The 12,971-nt window shown below is 38.6% G+C and overlaps 1 long non-coding RNA gene across 1 annotated transcript in view; it reads left to right on the forward strand.

The window, feature by feature from the left end:
* Positions 1 to 392: 392 nt before the first annotated feature.
* LOC118557159 overlaps positions 393 to 12,971 on the forward strand; it is a 28,139-nt gene continuing 15,560 nt past the window's right edge. Inside the window, exon 1 of the long non-coding RNA XR_004927660.1 lies at positions 393 to 525. This is a non-coding gene — a long non-coding RNA (uncharacterized LOC118557159). The remainder of the gene's footprint in view (positions 526 to 12,971) is intronic.

Here is a 12,971-nt window from a genome sequence, read left to right on the forward strand (position 1 = left end):
TAGGGAGGACAGCGCACGAGCGCCCCCTATGGCCTAGCCGCCACTGGTTGTGAGGTCAAGGGTCAGCAAGGTGAACCGAAGAAACAGCCTTAGTCAACGGTTCCAGCTTCTGATGACTTTTATTTGCAAAAATATTCTGAACACTTCTCTTTTCTCCCTTTGAGCTTCCAAGAGCTCTGTTTTATAAACAAGTGGAAATACACCTGTACTTGAGTGGAGCAAACCACAATTAAACAGGGAAAAGGAAAACACATCAAAACTAAACAGAAAAACCAAAATAAAATTATTAATCTTATTTACAAACTCTTCTATATAATAAAATGGTCTGCAAAATAAACAATGTAATACAAGACAAGTTAAAAAGTTACTTTAAAGAAAAACAAAGGAATACTCCTAAAGAAACCCTCTAATTAGTAGAACCCAGCCAGACAATCAGTGACATCATTCAGACATTTAAGCAGGAAGTACTGGGCCGGCCCCTCCCATACTCCTGCCCTGCTGCAGATCTACAAGGGACAAACAATGGTGAGTAAAAAGGAAAACAAATATGAATATACTTTGAAACCAAATAATCCAGGAGTAACTTTAACCTAAACATATAGATGGAAACTGCAACTAATGCTAACACAAACAATCCCGGGATAGTATGTGGAGCAGAGCTGCAAACTAATGTTTAAATTTTAAGCAATATGGCCAGCTACAGAAAATAAATGAATCATAAATAAGAATAAGGGACAAATGGTGAACACAAACTGAACCACTTTGTCACAAACGGTAAGAGAAGACCAAGAACTGTCCTGATGGTAAAACAGGGTTTTACAATCCCTGTGTCGGCGGCGAACTTCATTTTGAGAACTCACAGCAACAATAAAAGATCCATTATTCATTATTTTAAGGCTTTTTGCACATGTTTATTTTTTGTCAGTTTCCCAGACATATCCACCCATCCAAAGCTCTTTTTGTGACAATGAATGATTAACAATTGAAAAGAACATTTTTAACAATTACACGCTCTTGTGTGACTGAGTAGAACAAGTAATCATTCACCAAATTTGTCTTTGTTTGAATTGATTGGACAACTAGAAGTCTCATCTCTCCTGCTCAGACTACAAATGTAATTTATTATCCATCAGTATATTGAGCTATTGGCCTAAAGCCAAACTGCACAAGGCAGTAGCTGACAGGCGAATGTAAAGCCTTTATTGTTGGCTCGAACAATAAATCTTTGGTTCGGTTTGATTGATGTAAAAAGAGAAACCTTTGTTTTACTTATTCATTATCTGACCTTACTGGGTATTTAAATATTTAAGTTTACCTGCTGCATTTTTAATCTGCTGCATGTTTGAACTTTAATGTATATAACTCAGATATTATGTGACAAATCAACTCAAAAAAGTTGAAGAAAAATAATACATGGTTTTCCACTTATTTACATTATCTCGCCTATGCTAATGTGTATTTGTGCACTTAAGTTCTCTGGGAATGTTTGTCTAAAACACTGATTACACAGTATTTTACATCATCCTGTAAGTTAAGTGACTATTTGCTCACGATTTAAGTTCTGAGGGAGTGTTTTTCTGTCTCAAACATTTAAATCACATCAGATGCTAAGGACAGTTTTCATACTTTTAGCTTCTCAGGAACTGTTGTTGGTGCAACATGTCTTGTGTCTGTGTGTTATCTGTGAGAATCTGTGTGAATTCAGTCAGCATCTCACCAAAATGTTATCATGGTAACATAATGAAAATGCTTGATTCTTGATCCGGAGGGTAAGAGGCTGATCTCTAACAGTCAGAATGGAGTTAGCGTTTTTCAGAGTACAGTGGTTGTATAGGTCATTCAGCCTGTTTTGCTGAGAAACCAGGATTTTGCTGCAGACATTCACATTTTTTTGTTTACTGAGGTTTCCATACCTGCAAATCAAAGAAAAAGTCAGCTTGGATTAATATAAGACTTCTAAAATAAACACATCAGAGTCCTGTCTATGTTTCGTCATTTTTTACAGATACAAAAGACGTTAGTTGCAAAGTATTTCTGTGTTTGCGTCAGACTTCAGCTTGTGGTCGATCACAGTGCTCAGATAGTTGTAAGTTTCAACAATCTAGACCTCCTGCCCCATGATAGATGATGTCTTAGGAGCCGTGGGGTGGTGTCTAAAATCCATAATTATGTCCTTAGTCTTAGACACATTCAGCTGTAAAATGAAAAGACAGATGATACCAAGATATATAATCATTTAAACGAGGACCATGATCGTTTTAATCTCTCCGCAGAAGGCTTATAATAGCAGAAAATCCTAGCATGTGTGTTGCTGCCCTCAAGAGAAGATTAAACAGGGTAGCTGTGGCGTCTTCCACCTCTCGTTTTGCCCTGTAGGCAAACTGAAAGAGATTCACAAGATTTTCGGTTTTCTTTGAAAGCACTTCTTTTAACAGTTTCTCAAAACATTTCATAACTGAAGAGAGATCAGGGCCACGGGTCTTAAATCGTTAAAATCATTGGGGGTGGTAGTGTTTGGGAACTGGAACTACTACCCGCTGCTTCCAGAACTATCAGTTGAATTATAGAAAGCTTAAATACATGGAAAAAAGACAGGAGCAAGTGATTATCAGGCCCAGGACTTGTGCCTTTAGTATGCCGGATTAAGTCCATAACAGCACCAAGGAGTCAACCAAGGAGTGATGAAGACCAATGATCATAGCAGACAGGTCAGGGAGGAAGTTGTGGAAAAGTTTAAAACTGTGTTAGGTTATAAAACAATGTCCAACTTTATCATCTCACAGAGCTCTGTTCCATCCACTGTCTGAAAAAAAGTGTCTGCCACAGCTGCAAACTTACAATTTTCCAGGTGATGAATCTGTTAGTTTACCTAAACTAATTGGCCGTCATTTTCCAGGGCAACCTGGCTTTTGTTTAAATTGCTGATTTGGGTGCTATGCTGTGAGAGATAGACGCAAAGTGGTTAAAAATGAACTGTACTAAAGAGATAAGCGATAGACTGTACTTTGACAAGCTAGACCACATTCCACAGGTTTGCTATCATGATATAATCTCCAGTATCCATGGGATTGATCCATAAAAGCATGATAAATGGACAGAGGATTTACATGACTGGCCAGTTTCTATCATGTCATTAGAGTTAGTTCTCATACCAGCAAATAGTTCAGAAATGTTCAAGGACAAAGCAGCTTTGGCTGGGTCCAGGATCTCCAAATTTTTCGTCTTAAGGGGGAAAACTCATCATTTCAGAGGTATGTGAACTGCCAGACAAATTTCTTAAAAAATTGTTTATTTGTTTATAAATCATTGGTTAATTTATTTATGAAACAGAGAATATTCACAAAGATACTCCTTTACTTTCACATTTTGTATTATCCTTAGAGGGCTAGGCTAGCGCTAACTGGCTTTAGCATAGCCTGCTAAAGGCTCCGTGTAAAACAGCATAACAATCTTTGTCATCCAGCTGGACTGACCTTGATCTGTTTTGTAAAGAATAATAAGAAAGACAGTTTGGAGTTAAAATTCACCAAACTGATAAAAATATGACTAAAAAAAAAACGTACAAACGGTGTGATCGCCCAAACTTTTAACTAGGGTTGGCCAAATACAAATGTGCAGTATATTTATTAAAATATGTTTAAATGTAATGCAAATTTAAAAACTATGCATTACATTTTCCTTTACACCTATTCAGCAATTAGTTTTGGCCTAATTTGTGTGTAAAAAAAAAAAAAAAACCTGATAAAATACATTTATATTTGTGGTTGGAATTTGACAAAATGTGTATGTGGCCTGCATATGTCCTTTCATCACAAACTCAGCTTTATTTCTGCTTTCAGATTATCTTATGTCTACTGAGTGAGAGATATTAACTGATTTAAGTGTTGGAAACTCCAAGGTTTTAGTTCTGCTTTATTCTGACACAGATTCATTTCTGTTGGGTTTGTAAGCCCACACTAGAAAGTGGGATAAAGGCTGCTTCTGATGGAGAGGCCTGTTTTGTGTCTTTGAGTGTTTGTGGACAGGTGAACAACGGGCAGTATATTCTACGGTGATTATCACTGCCTGGGCTCCGTACGAGGTATCCATTCCTCACACTGAAGCTTCCAGTTCACATAATGTTAGAAAGCGCTGCAGGCAGCTGCAACAGCAGGACATTCTTTACCACCCAGCAAGTTCAAAAGCTTGATGAGAAAAAGGCAGCAGCCTAATAAGGAACAAGTCAAGTTAAAATGAAGTCTATTATTTAAACATGAACTTATATAAACTACAATGTGTCTTGTTGAAAAATAGAAGTTGCTATGCTGTTGGTTTTTGATCATACTTTTCAGTTCTCAATATTGTTTTCCCACACCAACCTCCTAATAGATGTGACTCATTTACTGAATTTGTGAAAGTCGTTTTGGGTTTTGTAGTAGAGGGTGAAACGGTCACGGGAAAACGGCTAGCACACCTTCTGTTGCTCGCCTCGGGCAAGCATCATCGTGTGGGATGTGGTCAGCAGCACAGGTCACTGAGAAATAAAAGAGCACTCTAAACATATTCTGAGTAAGGATCTTGAAGAAACTTGTCATGAAGCGTGGAGTCAATATTTTCCAGAGGTACCTCAGGGGTGAGCTGTCACCCCGGCAGCTCTGCCAATAAAACTGTAGATTTCTAGTGCGCTGTTTGCTGAGGCGCACTGCAAGTCACTCCTCCTCATTCATTTTTTGTCCTCCTTGGACATTTCTGTGTCCCTTATGGTTTTATATGGAATCAGGATTAGTCTCATAATCACCTTTTAGCTATAGATCATCTAAACAATATTAATTTATAGAATGGACACGGGGATACGGACCTGTGGAAGAAGAGTTATGGAAAAAACACATTCTCCTTTTCATTTGACCCCATTGACCCTGCATATTATGTAGCTTGTTAAAAAGGTCCACATTTTTCATAGAACTGGTTTATTATTATTCTTTACAAGTCTAATCTGATTACTCTCTCTCAACCTCTTGGTTTCTCAGAGGTTATGATCTCATTGGCGCTGCATAGCTGATGTTATTAATTTGTCTCTCCAAACCAGCTCTGTTCGCTTTCCTTCTAAACATCCGTCCATCTTCTTCGGGTCGGGTCGTGGGGGCAGCCACAACGGACCGGTACAGCGCCTGCTTCTCTGCAGACACAAAACCGATCCATCTATCGATCTCCCAATCCGTCTTTTCCTCATTCACGAACAAGACCTTGAGATACTTAAACTCCTCCACTTGGAACAGGACATCCTCCTCGACCCGAAGAAGGCACTCTACCCTTTTCTGGCTCTTCTAAACATGATGTGGCCAAATGGATTTTTGATCTTCACAGTATTTATTAGCATATTTTCCATCAAATTGGATCTTTGTCGGGTAAAACTTACGAAGTCAAAACGTGCTGTGAAGCTCAGTTCTTTGGGCTTTTTTTCTTGTCATATTTGTTGGCAGGTTGCTCACCCAAATCCAAACTTAATCACAGGAGGTGAAGATCCAAGTTAGAATGGTTTGTTGAAATAAGCCTTGGCGGCTCGTCTGGAGAGTTTGCAAGAAACAGGCAGCAATAACTGGAAATCAAGAAAGGAGAAAATGTGGGCTGAGCAGCTAACCAGAACAATATTGGAATCATGGGAAGAAAAGTGGTCCTACTGGGTGGGATCTCTAGGGACCAGTAGGCAGAGCCTGGGGAAAAACGGCTGCGTAGCACGCAGAGGGGAAAATTGGAGGGTTGACTGGTCAGTTTGGAAGCACTGATGGTCTAAGGGGCTTGGTGGATCATGGTCAGAAGAATCAAGGTGGTTATAGAAAGTAACGTAGGTCTTAGGGTTATCCAGTAAGCTAGGATTCTGAGGAGGAACATTAAAGGACATCTAGGCATAAGCAAGAGCCATAAACAGAATAAGAAGAATGATCTACAGCAGCTCCAACCACTGAGATAGACTGGCAGCAGGGGTGCTGTAGTGCTGCTCATCTCCACCCTCAGGAGATCTGCAGCTTCTGGAAAAATCAGGAAACCACACAGAGAACAAACCGCCCAGATCCATGACATTTCAATCCAACTTTCAAACTGTTCAGCTTCATTTGCCAACGTGAAAACTTCCAGCCCTCGTGTCGCTGTGCCTGCTCTTAATGGTGCCAAGACGAACGTTTGGTGTCAGTTTTTTTCAGTTTTTCTACTCCATCAAAACGTTTGTCCATTTATCAAGCAACATTTAAGGAACTAAGAATATGACAATGCGCTAGTATTAATTATTCCTTTGGAGCTTCCTATAGGGTGATAAATTGCAGGGTTTTTTCAGTTTTTCCCTATGTCTAAGCTATCAGTTTAGCTTAAAATCTCAGGTTACCTCTACACTGAACAAACTCTTTAAACAGTTAAATATATGAACGCTTTGCTCATTTTGTGAAAACATGCAAATGTTGATTCCAAAGTTTATTGGGTGGTAGAACCTCCTTAGAATTAGAAAACTACAAAATGAACTCAATATATGAACTAGAAAAACCTTGATAGCATTATTTGACACTGAATATGGATTCTTTGTGTTACAAACATACAGTAGCTGCCAATTCTTTGTGTGAAAACTAATTTCAGGCGTTTTCAGATTCCCTCAGAATGTTATCTCATCTCATCTTTTTCCATGAACCCAATATTGTGCTTTGTCTCGCCTCATGGGCTGGATATATTACTGCAGCCCCATTAATCTGATGAGCAGAGCTTAATCCTCTAATTTTCTGTTGTGACATTTAAGGAAAAGCAATAAAAGAAAACAAAAAACACAGCGTCCACCCTCCTCTTGATATTCTTTATGACTGCGTGCATCTTGAAATAGTCAATGGAGAGCTTATTTGTATGGAACGTTTCAGCAATGAGACGATTCATGGAGCTTTACGTGGAAAGCTAGGTGATACGATGGGTTTGTAGACCTCTATAGTTGAAACACAAACTGCACATGTGAATCAATAACTTTGCAAAAAAGCAGCTAGAGCCTTTCCTCTAAATGGCTGATTTGTCACTAGTCTTTTTTTCTCCTGATGCTAATGATGTCTCAGAGTGGGAAACTAGCAGTAAATTTGCAAAGCTGGGAACAAAAGTACAGAGTCATTTATTATGTGCAATCAATGAAAAGATTATTTTACCCCTTTTTCCAATGACCTCTCTTGCTCATATATCAGGCTTAGAAAACTCCTTCAGCCTCATGTGCATTTCAAACATGCTTTTTCACAACTAGACTAGAAGAACACTGCTTAAACTCAATCTAGATGTTTTTACATTTCTTATGTCCCAGCAATGATCTATGATAATGGTGCACAATAGATCATTATTTTGGTCGTGCTGTTGTTGGCCCATTCAGCTACTATACAAATGTGCTAACTTTCCTTCTGATTAATGACTTGCCACCCTGCAGATGTAGGCTGTAGCTGGAAATGATGATTCTCTCTGACCAGTCAGTGATCTGCAGTCTTTTCCACATAATTGTATATGTCACCTTGGCTCATTTAGATTCTCGGCTAAGAGATTAGCAAAATAAAACATCGCAAAAAGCTAAAACAAAGATTTATTTGAGCCGCTTTTAGCTCTCTGTCTAAGCAGCTGACAAGCTTATTTTTAGCAGCAATGCTTAAATGTCCCTGTCCACCAACCCGGCCAGATGCTGTACCAATACATTAATCTCACGAGTCTCTCCCTCCTCTTTTGTCCAGCCTCATTCAGTCTTCGTGTAGAACGTTTTCTCCTCTCCCTTCACTCCATCTCAGAGTTGCATGCTAAAGTATTTTACTCCTACCTTACCCTTTATTTAAGCTGCCCTCCATTCATCCCATTTAGTGGCACGGTACTGTTAGAGTCTGTCACTGCCATTTGTTGGTTATTCCATCATATAAACAAAGCTTCACAATTGGATGATCTACTTATGCGTCCCTTATTGGCCTTCTTCGTAAAGCTATGTTAAAACTAATGGCAGCTGGTGATACATTTTGTGGGGGAGGCACAAGAGGTCCAATTTACTGTACATAAATCTGTCCATGGTGACTTGCTTGCTGCTGGATTTTTAAGTCTCATCAGTCCAGTCAAAGTTTGTTTTTTTACACTGTTTTTCTTTCTGCAAAAACTTTGTGAAATTATTATTTTCACAAAGTAAGTTTGATTGACAGGTATCATGAATTAATTGGATTGGATGATGAATGAAAGCACTGATTGGCTACGGCTGCCCCAAGGAGAATCTTGAAGTAACCAATGAGAGAGCAGCATGAAGTCATGTGGAAGCTAAAATTGGTAGAAGGTATAGCCACACTCCTTTGTCTTAGACTTAGACAAACTTCATTGTCGTTTTGTATGCACAGAGTGTATACAAAACGACATTCCGTTGCATACAGCTGACGACAGTGTAATGAGTTTGCAATTGGAATAAGATAACATTGTGAAGCATTCCTTGACACTGAAATATTAAAATTTTGATAATCAAAACTCAGACATATTTTATTCCTGCAATTTTGATGGGAACAGTGCCCAAACTCTCCTTATTAACAAACCTAATGCAAACATTTGAAAAGATTGTCAAACGTAAACTTTAACTCAAAAATCAATATTTAATTTTTCTTGAACAGCAAATATGACACCAAGGTCTTTTTCTCTTACTTACAGACAACTAAACTGTTACAAGTAAGCAGTGAAGATGATAGCAGGGGAGAAAAACATAAAGAAACTGAAGCTCCAAGGCTAACTTTTAGAGAACTGCAGCAGAGAAAGGCATCTTGAGGTTACCGAGGCTAAGTTTGTTAAAAGGCATGTGCTCCGGGTCAAAAAGGATTATCATCCATCATGGCCACTGTTAAGTACAGAGGAGTTATCCGTCTTCTGGAAGCTCTGAGAACCTTGTTATCCCTGGTGTTTACTTGCCATTTCTGTCCTCTCCAAAGGCGTCTAGCGACAGAGATGCATGCACTTTTTGTGGGGCCTGGTCTTTTACATCCCTCTTTTTTAGCCGTCCATGCACAGGGCGGGGGGTGCGTGGCGCTCCCCCAAACAGCGAGAGCTGTAAGCTAGAGTCTGAGAGCAGGATCGCTTACAATGCAAACGAAGCATTTAGTTTGACAGACTCATTAAAAACAGCTCTAAAATAACACTTATAGTAAAACTGTGTAAAGTTGTATTAGCAAACACTCTTTTTTGAATTGGTTTCATCTGTGGAACCATCTTAAATTAGGCCTCAGTGCCTCAAGCAAACCCATTAAAGCCAAAGGTTCTTCATGACTGAATTCTGTCGTAACAGTTGCTATGCGGCTTTAGAGTTAATGGTATCACAAACTTTTAACAGCAGAAGTTTAAATACCAGAACATTTTGATTGAAAAATCTGGTGGACTGAAAACAGGTTTTTCTCTGGGTCTTTCCAAAGGTCTAAAGAGACTGTGTGGAGAGGAATGATTTGTCTTCATTGTCCAACCTTGTGAAAAGCCATAGGAGAGGACCAATTACTGACTGATCAATTAACAGCAAAAAAGGGACGTGCAGCTTATTAAGAGCAGGGATGACGATCATATTAGCTCACAGATTTCACAAAAAAAAAACAGATCTTTTAAAAACATATTTTTCTAACAACAGAAATGTAACTTTTTCATTGCATGAATATACAACTGCAATAAAAGATTAATTTAGTTTTAATATTTTTCAGCCTTCATAAACACGGCTTCTCTGTAGACTATTCTCCAAGCGACATTGTAAATATATATAATTTTTCAAATTTTAAGAAAAGAATTAAGTTACTTTTAGGGTTTTTTACTCAAGCCTCCAATTCTCTAGATCTAAAAATCACAGACAGCAGCAATTTGTTTTAGCAGAATTTATGCTTTAGAGAAAAACACAATCTTTCTCTGTGTTACTTTGTGATGCTTCTCTTCCCCTGGTTCAGATTATTTCGCTGTTATCTTGGTAAACCCCAGTAAGCAGATAGCAGTGGGAAACAGCTCCGTTAACTTCTAAAGGTTCAGTCCATTTTTATCTATCCTTCTCTCCCCGAGAGGTACAGATCTGTATTGTTATAAAGTTAACTTCTCTATTTGATTTTAGCGTGACCAGGAGAAATGAGGCTTCAACACTGAGTTATGGTCGCAGATATACCAATAGATTTGCTGAAAACAACCTATTATTTGTCCTACTACGTCAAACACTTCAGGGTTTGTGGCTTTCTTTGTTGTTTTTAATGGAGAAATGTGGATGCTGCAACAGTGAATGATGCTCCTTAATATTTTAAACCAGCTTAAAAGACATTGCATCAAACAGCAGGTCAGCTGCAAGCATGAAACGTCCTAGAATCTGGTGCAACATTTCTAACATTATCTCAGTTCATCAGCCATCCAATATTTAACACACTTTGCTTTTAGGCTTTGTCTTATTTGTCCGTGCATCCCTAAGATGACGACACTATTTTTGTTTCGCTGCTGTTGCCAAGGGGGGAACACGATAAATCTGAAGCCTATCTAAGAAAGGAAACTGAGTTACATTTGTGTTAAAAATAAAAAAAAACAACTTAGAAACAGATTGATATAAATCTTTACATAAAAGATCCATCTTTAGCTACAACAGAATGGTTTAGATCAAAGCATGTTCATGTGTTGATAAGGCCAATTCAAAGTCCAGACCTAAACCTTGTTTTCCATGGTTATTTGTAATGTTTGTCTCTGTTTTCTCTGTCTCTGTCCAAGGTAAACCCCGCCTCCTGCCCTTTGACCCCTGGAGATAAACCTCAGACCCTCACGACCCTGCATGATAAACAGATGAATGGTTTTATCCTTCTTGTGCTTTTGTAAAGCTATTTTCTTTTCTTTTTCTTCGCTGTTTATTTTATATTTTTTATATCTGCTTTGGAAAGGGTTGTAATACTTTTTGTAGTACTTGTTACAATAATATTCAGTATCCCTACCATGCAGATAAAAGTTGGTCTGACTTAAGGTGAGGAGAAGAAATACATGCCAATTTTTTCTTGGCTTTCTATTAAAAAACAGAAAACTTTGAATCAATCCATCTGCTTCACAATCGTGCACCACTTTATGTTAATTTCAATAAAAAAATATTTTGCCTTTATAGTCCCACAGATGGGAAATTACTCTCTGCATTTAACTCATCCCTTAGGGAGCAGTGTGCTGCCACACTGAGTTTCGCCTGGGGAACAATCTGTGCTCTCAATCTATCTGTGGAACCAGCAACCTTTGGTGCCTGGCTCCACCACTCCCATAGATGACATAACATCCTAATAATACACATAAACACACTGTTGTAACATGGCAAAACGTGTCAAAAGGTTAACGCCATATGAATGCTTTCACAAGGCACAAAGTTTGAGTAGATAGACGGAAACATCTGTCAGTTTCAATCATAATTTGAAACTGACAGATCAGAAATAAACGTCTTTGTCTTGTTGCTGCGTGACGCAGAGGCAGTGATGCTGAGCAGCTTTCTGCTCTTCTTACTCTTGCTGCTGCTTTTGAGAGGTTTGACCAAAGGATCCTTGCCAGGCAGACTGATGTCCTCTGTTGGGCTTTCTCCGTCGCCAACTTACTCTTTGCTAAAATTGTAGTTTTCATTACATTCCAGTGGTAGCTTTAACAGAATCTTTTTGAAATGTTTTTTTGCAGAAGCCAGTTCCCTCCAGGCTTGAAGGATTAGGTTCTCTACTGTTTCCTCCTAGTTACGTGTAAACGTCTCGTAAAGGTGTAAAAGCTGTGGAGCAGGGCTCTGTACTTCAAATTAGCAGCTTAGATATTGTTTGACTTGTGGTTCTCGTCTGTGGTCTCTGTTAGTGACAGTTGACCTTTGAGCACCAGTCCTCATCCTCTGAAGTCTGGATGTTTTAATTGGATACTGAGGAACGTTGGGATGTTATTACATGGAGGATTCGTCACAGCTGTAAAGCCAATAACGAAGAAACTCAGTTAGTGCCGCTCCCTCTAGTCTGCTTTCTCTGCTAACTCTGCTCTTTCTATGTGAAGGAATGATTATTGCTGTGGCTTGACACACTTAGTTAGAACTCGTGTTTTCACATTTACTTTTGTATCTTATTTAAAAATATATGACTAAAGTTTTTAAGCTAATATTGGGAATTTTTTAAGCATGGATGGTCCAGGTGGTTTCCTAACTCATTTTTAAATGTTTTTTGGATAAATGCGTCGTCTTGTCCAGATAATCTTGGATCTCCTTTTTTTATATATTTTTTTATATATTTGTGTTTTTGTTTTTATATGATCAAAAACAGATTTTTACTTGTAATAGGTAATACATAAATGTAAATATGATACATTAAGTAATAAATCAATCCTCCCAGATTCAGCTTTCACATGTGTCTTTATTCCAATGTTATTGCTTGGGATGCTTTAAATATTTCATTTGACTTGCATACGGTTTACCAAAAAAGTTACTCAGCAATCCAGCTTTTTTTGCCAAAGCTATGCCCCACGCTGCAGCTAGACTCTGACATGGTTTTAACACGGCCGTGTTTTTCCACTGCTGGTCATCATTCGCTTTTCACCAGAACTGTACCATCACAGAGACTGTGAGCAATAAAACTGAGGATCTCAGCAAATGGATTCACTCCACCAGCACAGCCACTTTGGATTCTGTGACCCCACTAAAGTTCAGGCATCCTAGAACAATTCTAAGCCCTGGTCCTCGGACTGCGAGGAGAGACTGTCAGAAACCTGAGCGCAGATGGAAAACAGACAAATTACAGGTGTTGTTTCAAATATTAAAGGATCGCTGGTTCAACTACCAAAGAACTGTGATAGATGCCCAAAGAAAACACCCGTCTAATCAAATTGTCTCCAACAGTCACAATCCTACTGTTTTATTTGGAACATTTAATTTTCTTCTGAATACCACACACAGACTGTATTGAACCCTCATCTGGTGCATGTGAAAATCTCCGGCACTTTTTTGTTGAGAAAGTCACTTCCATCAGGGCCCAGATCTTAGC

Source organism: Fundulus heteroclitus, chromosome 22 (assembly GCF_011125445.2).
Source record: "Fundulus heteroclitus isolate FHET01 chromosome 22, MU-UCD_Fhet_4.1, whole genome shotgun sequence".
In the NCBI taxonomy this organism is placed as follows: Eukaryota; Metazoa; Chordata; class Actinopteri; order Cyprinodontiformes; family Fundulidae; genus Fundulus; species Fundulus heteroclitus.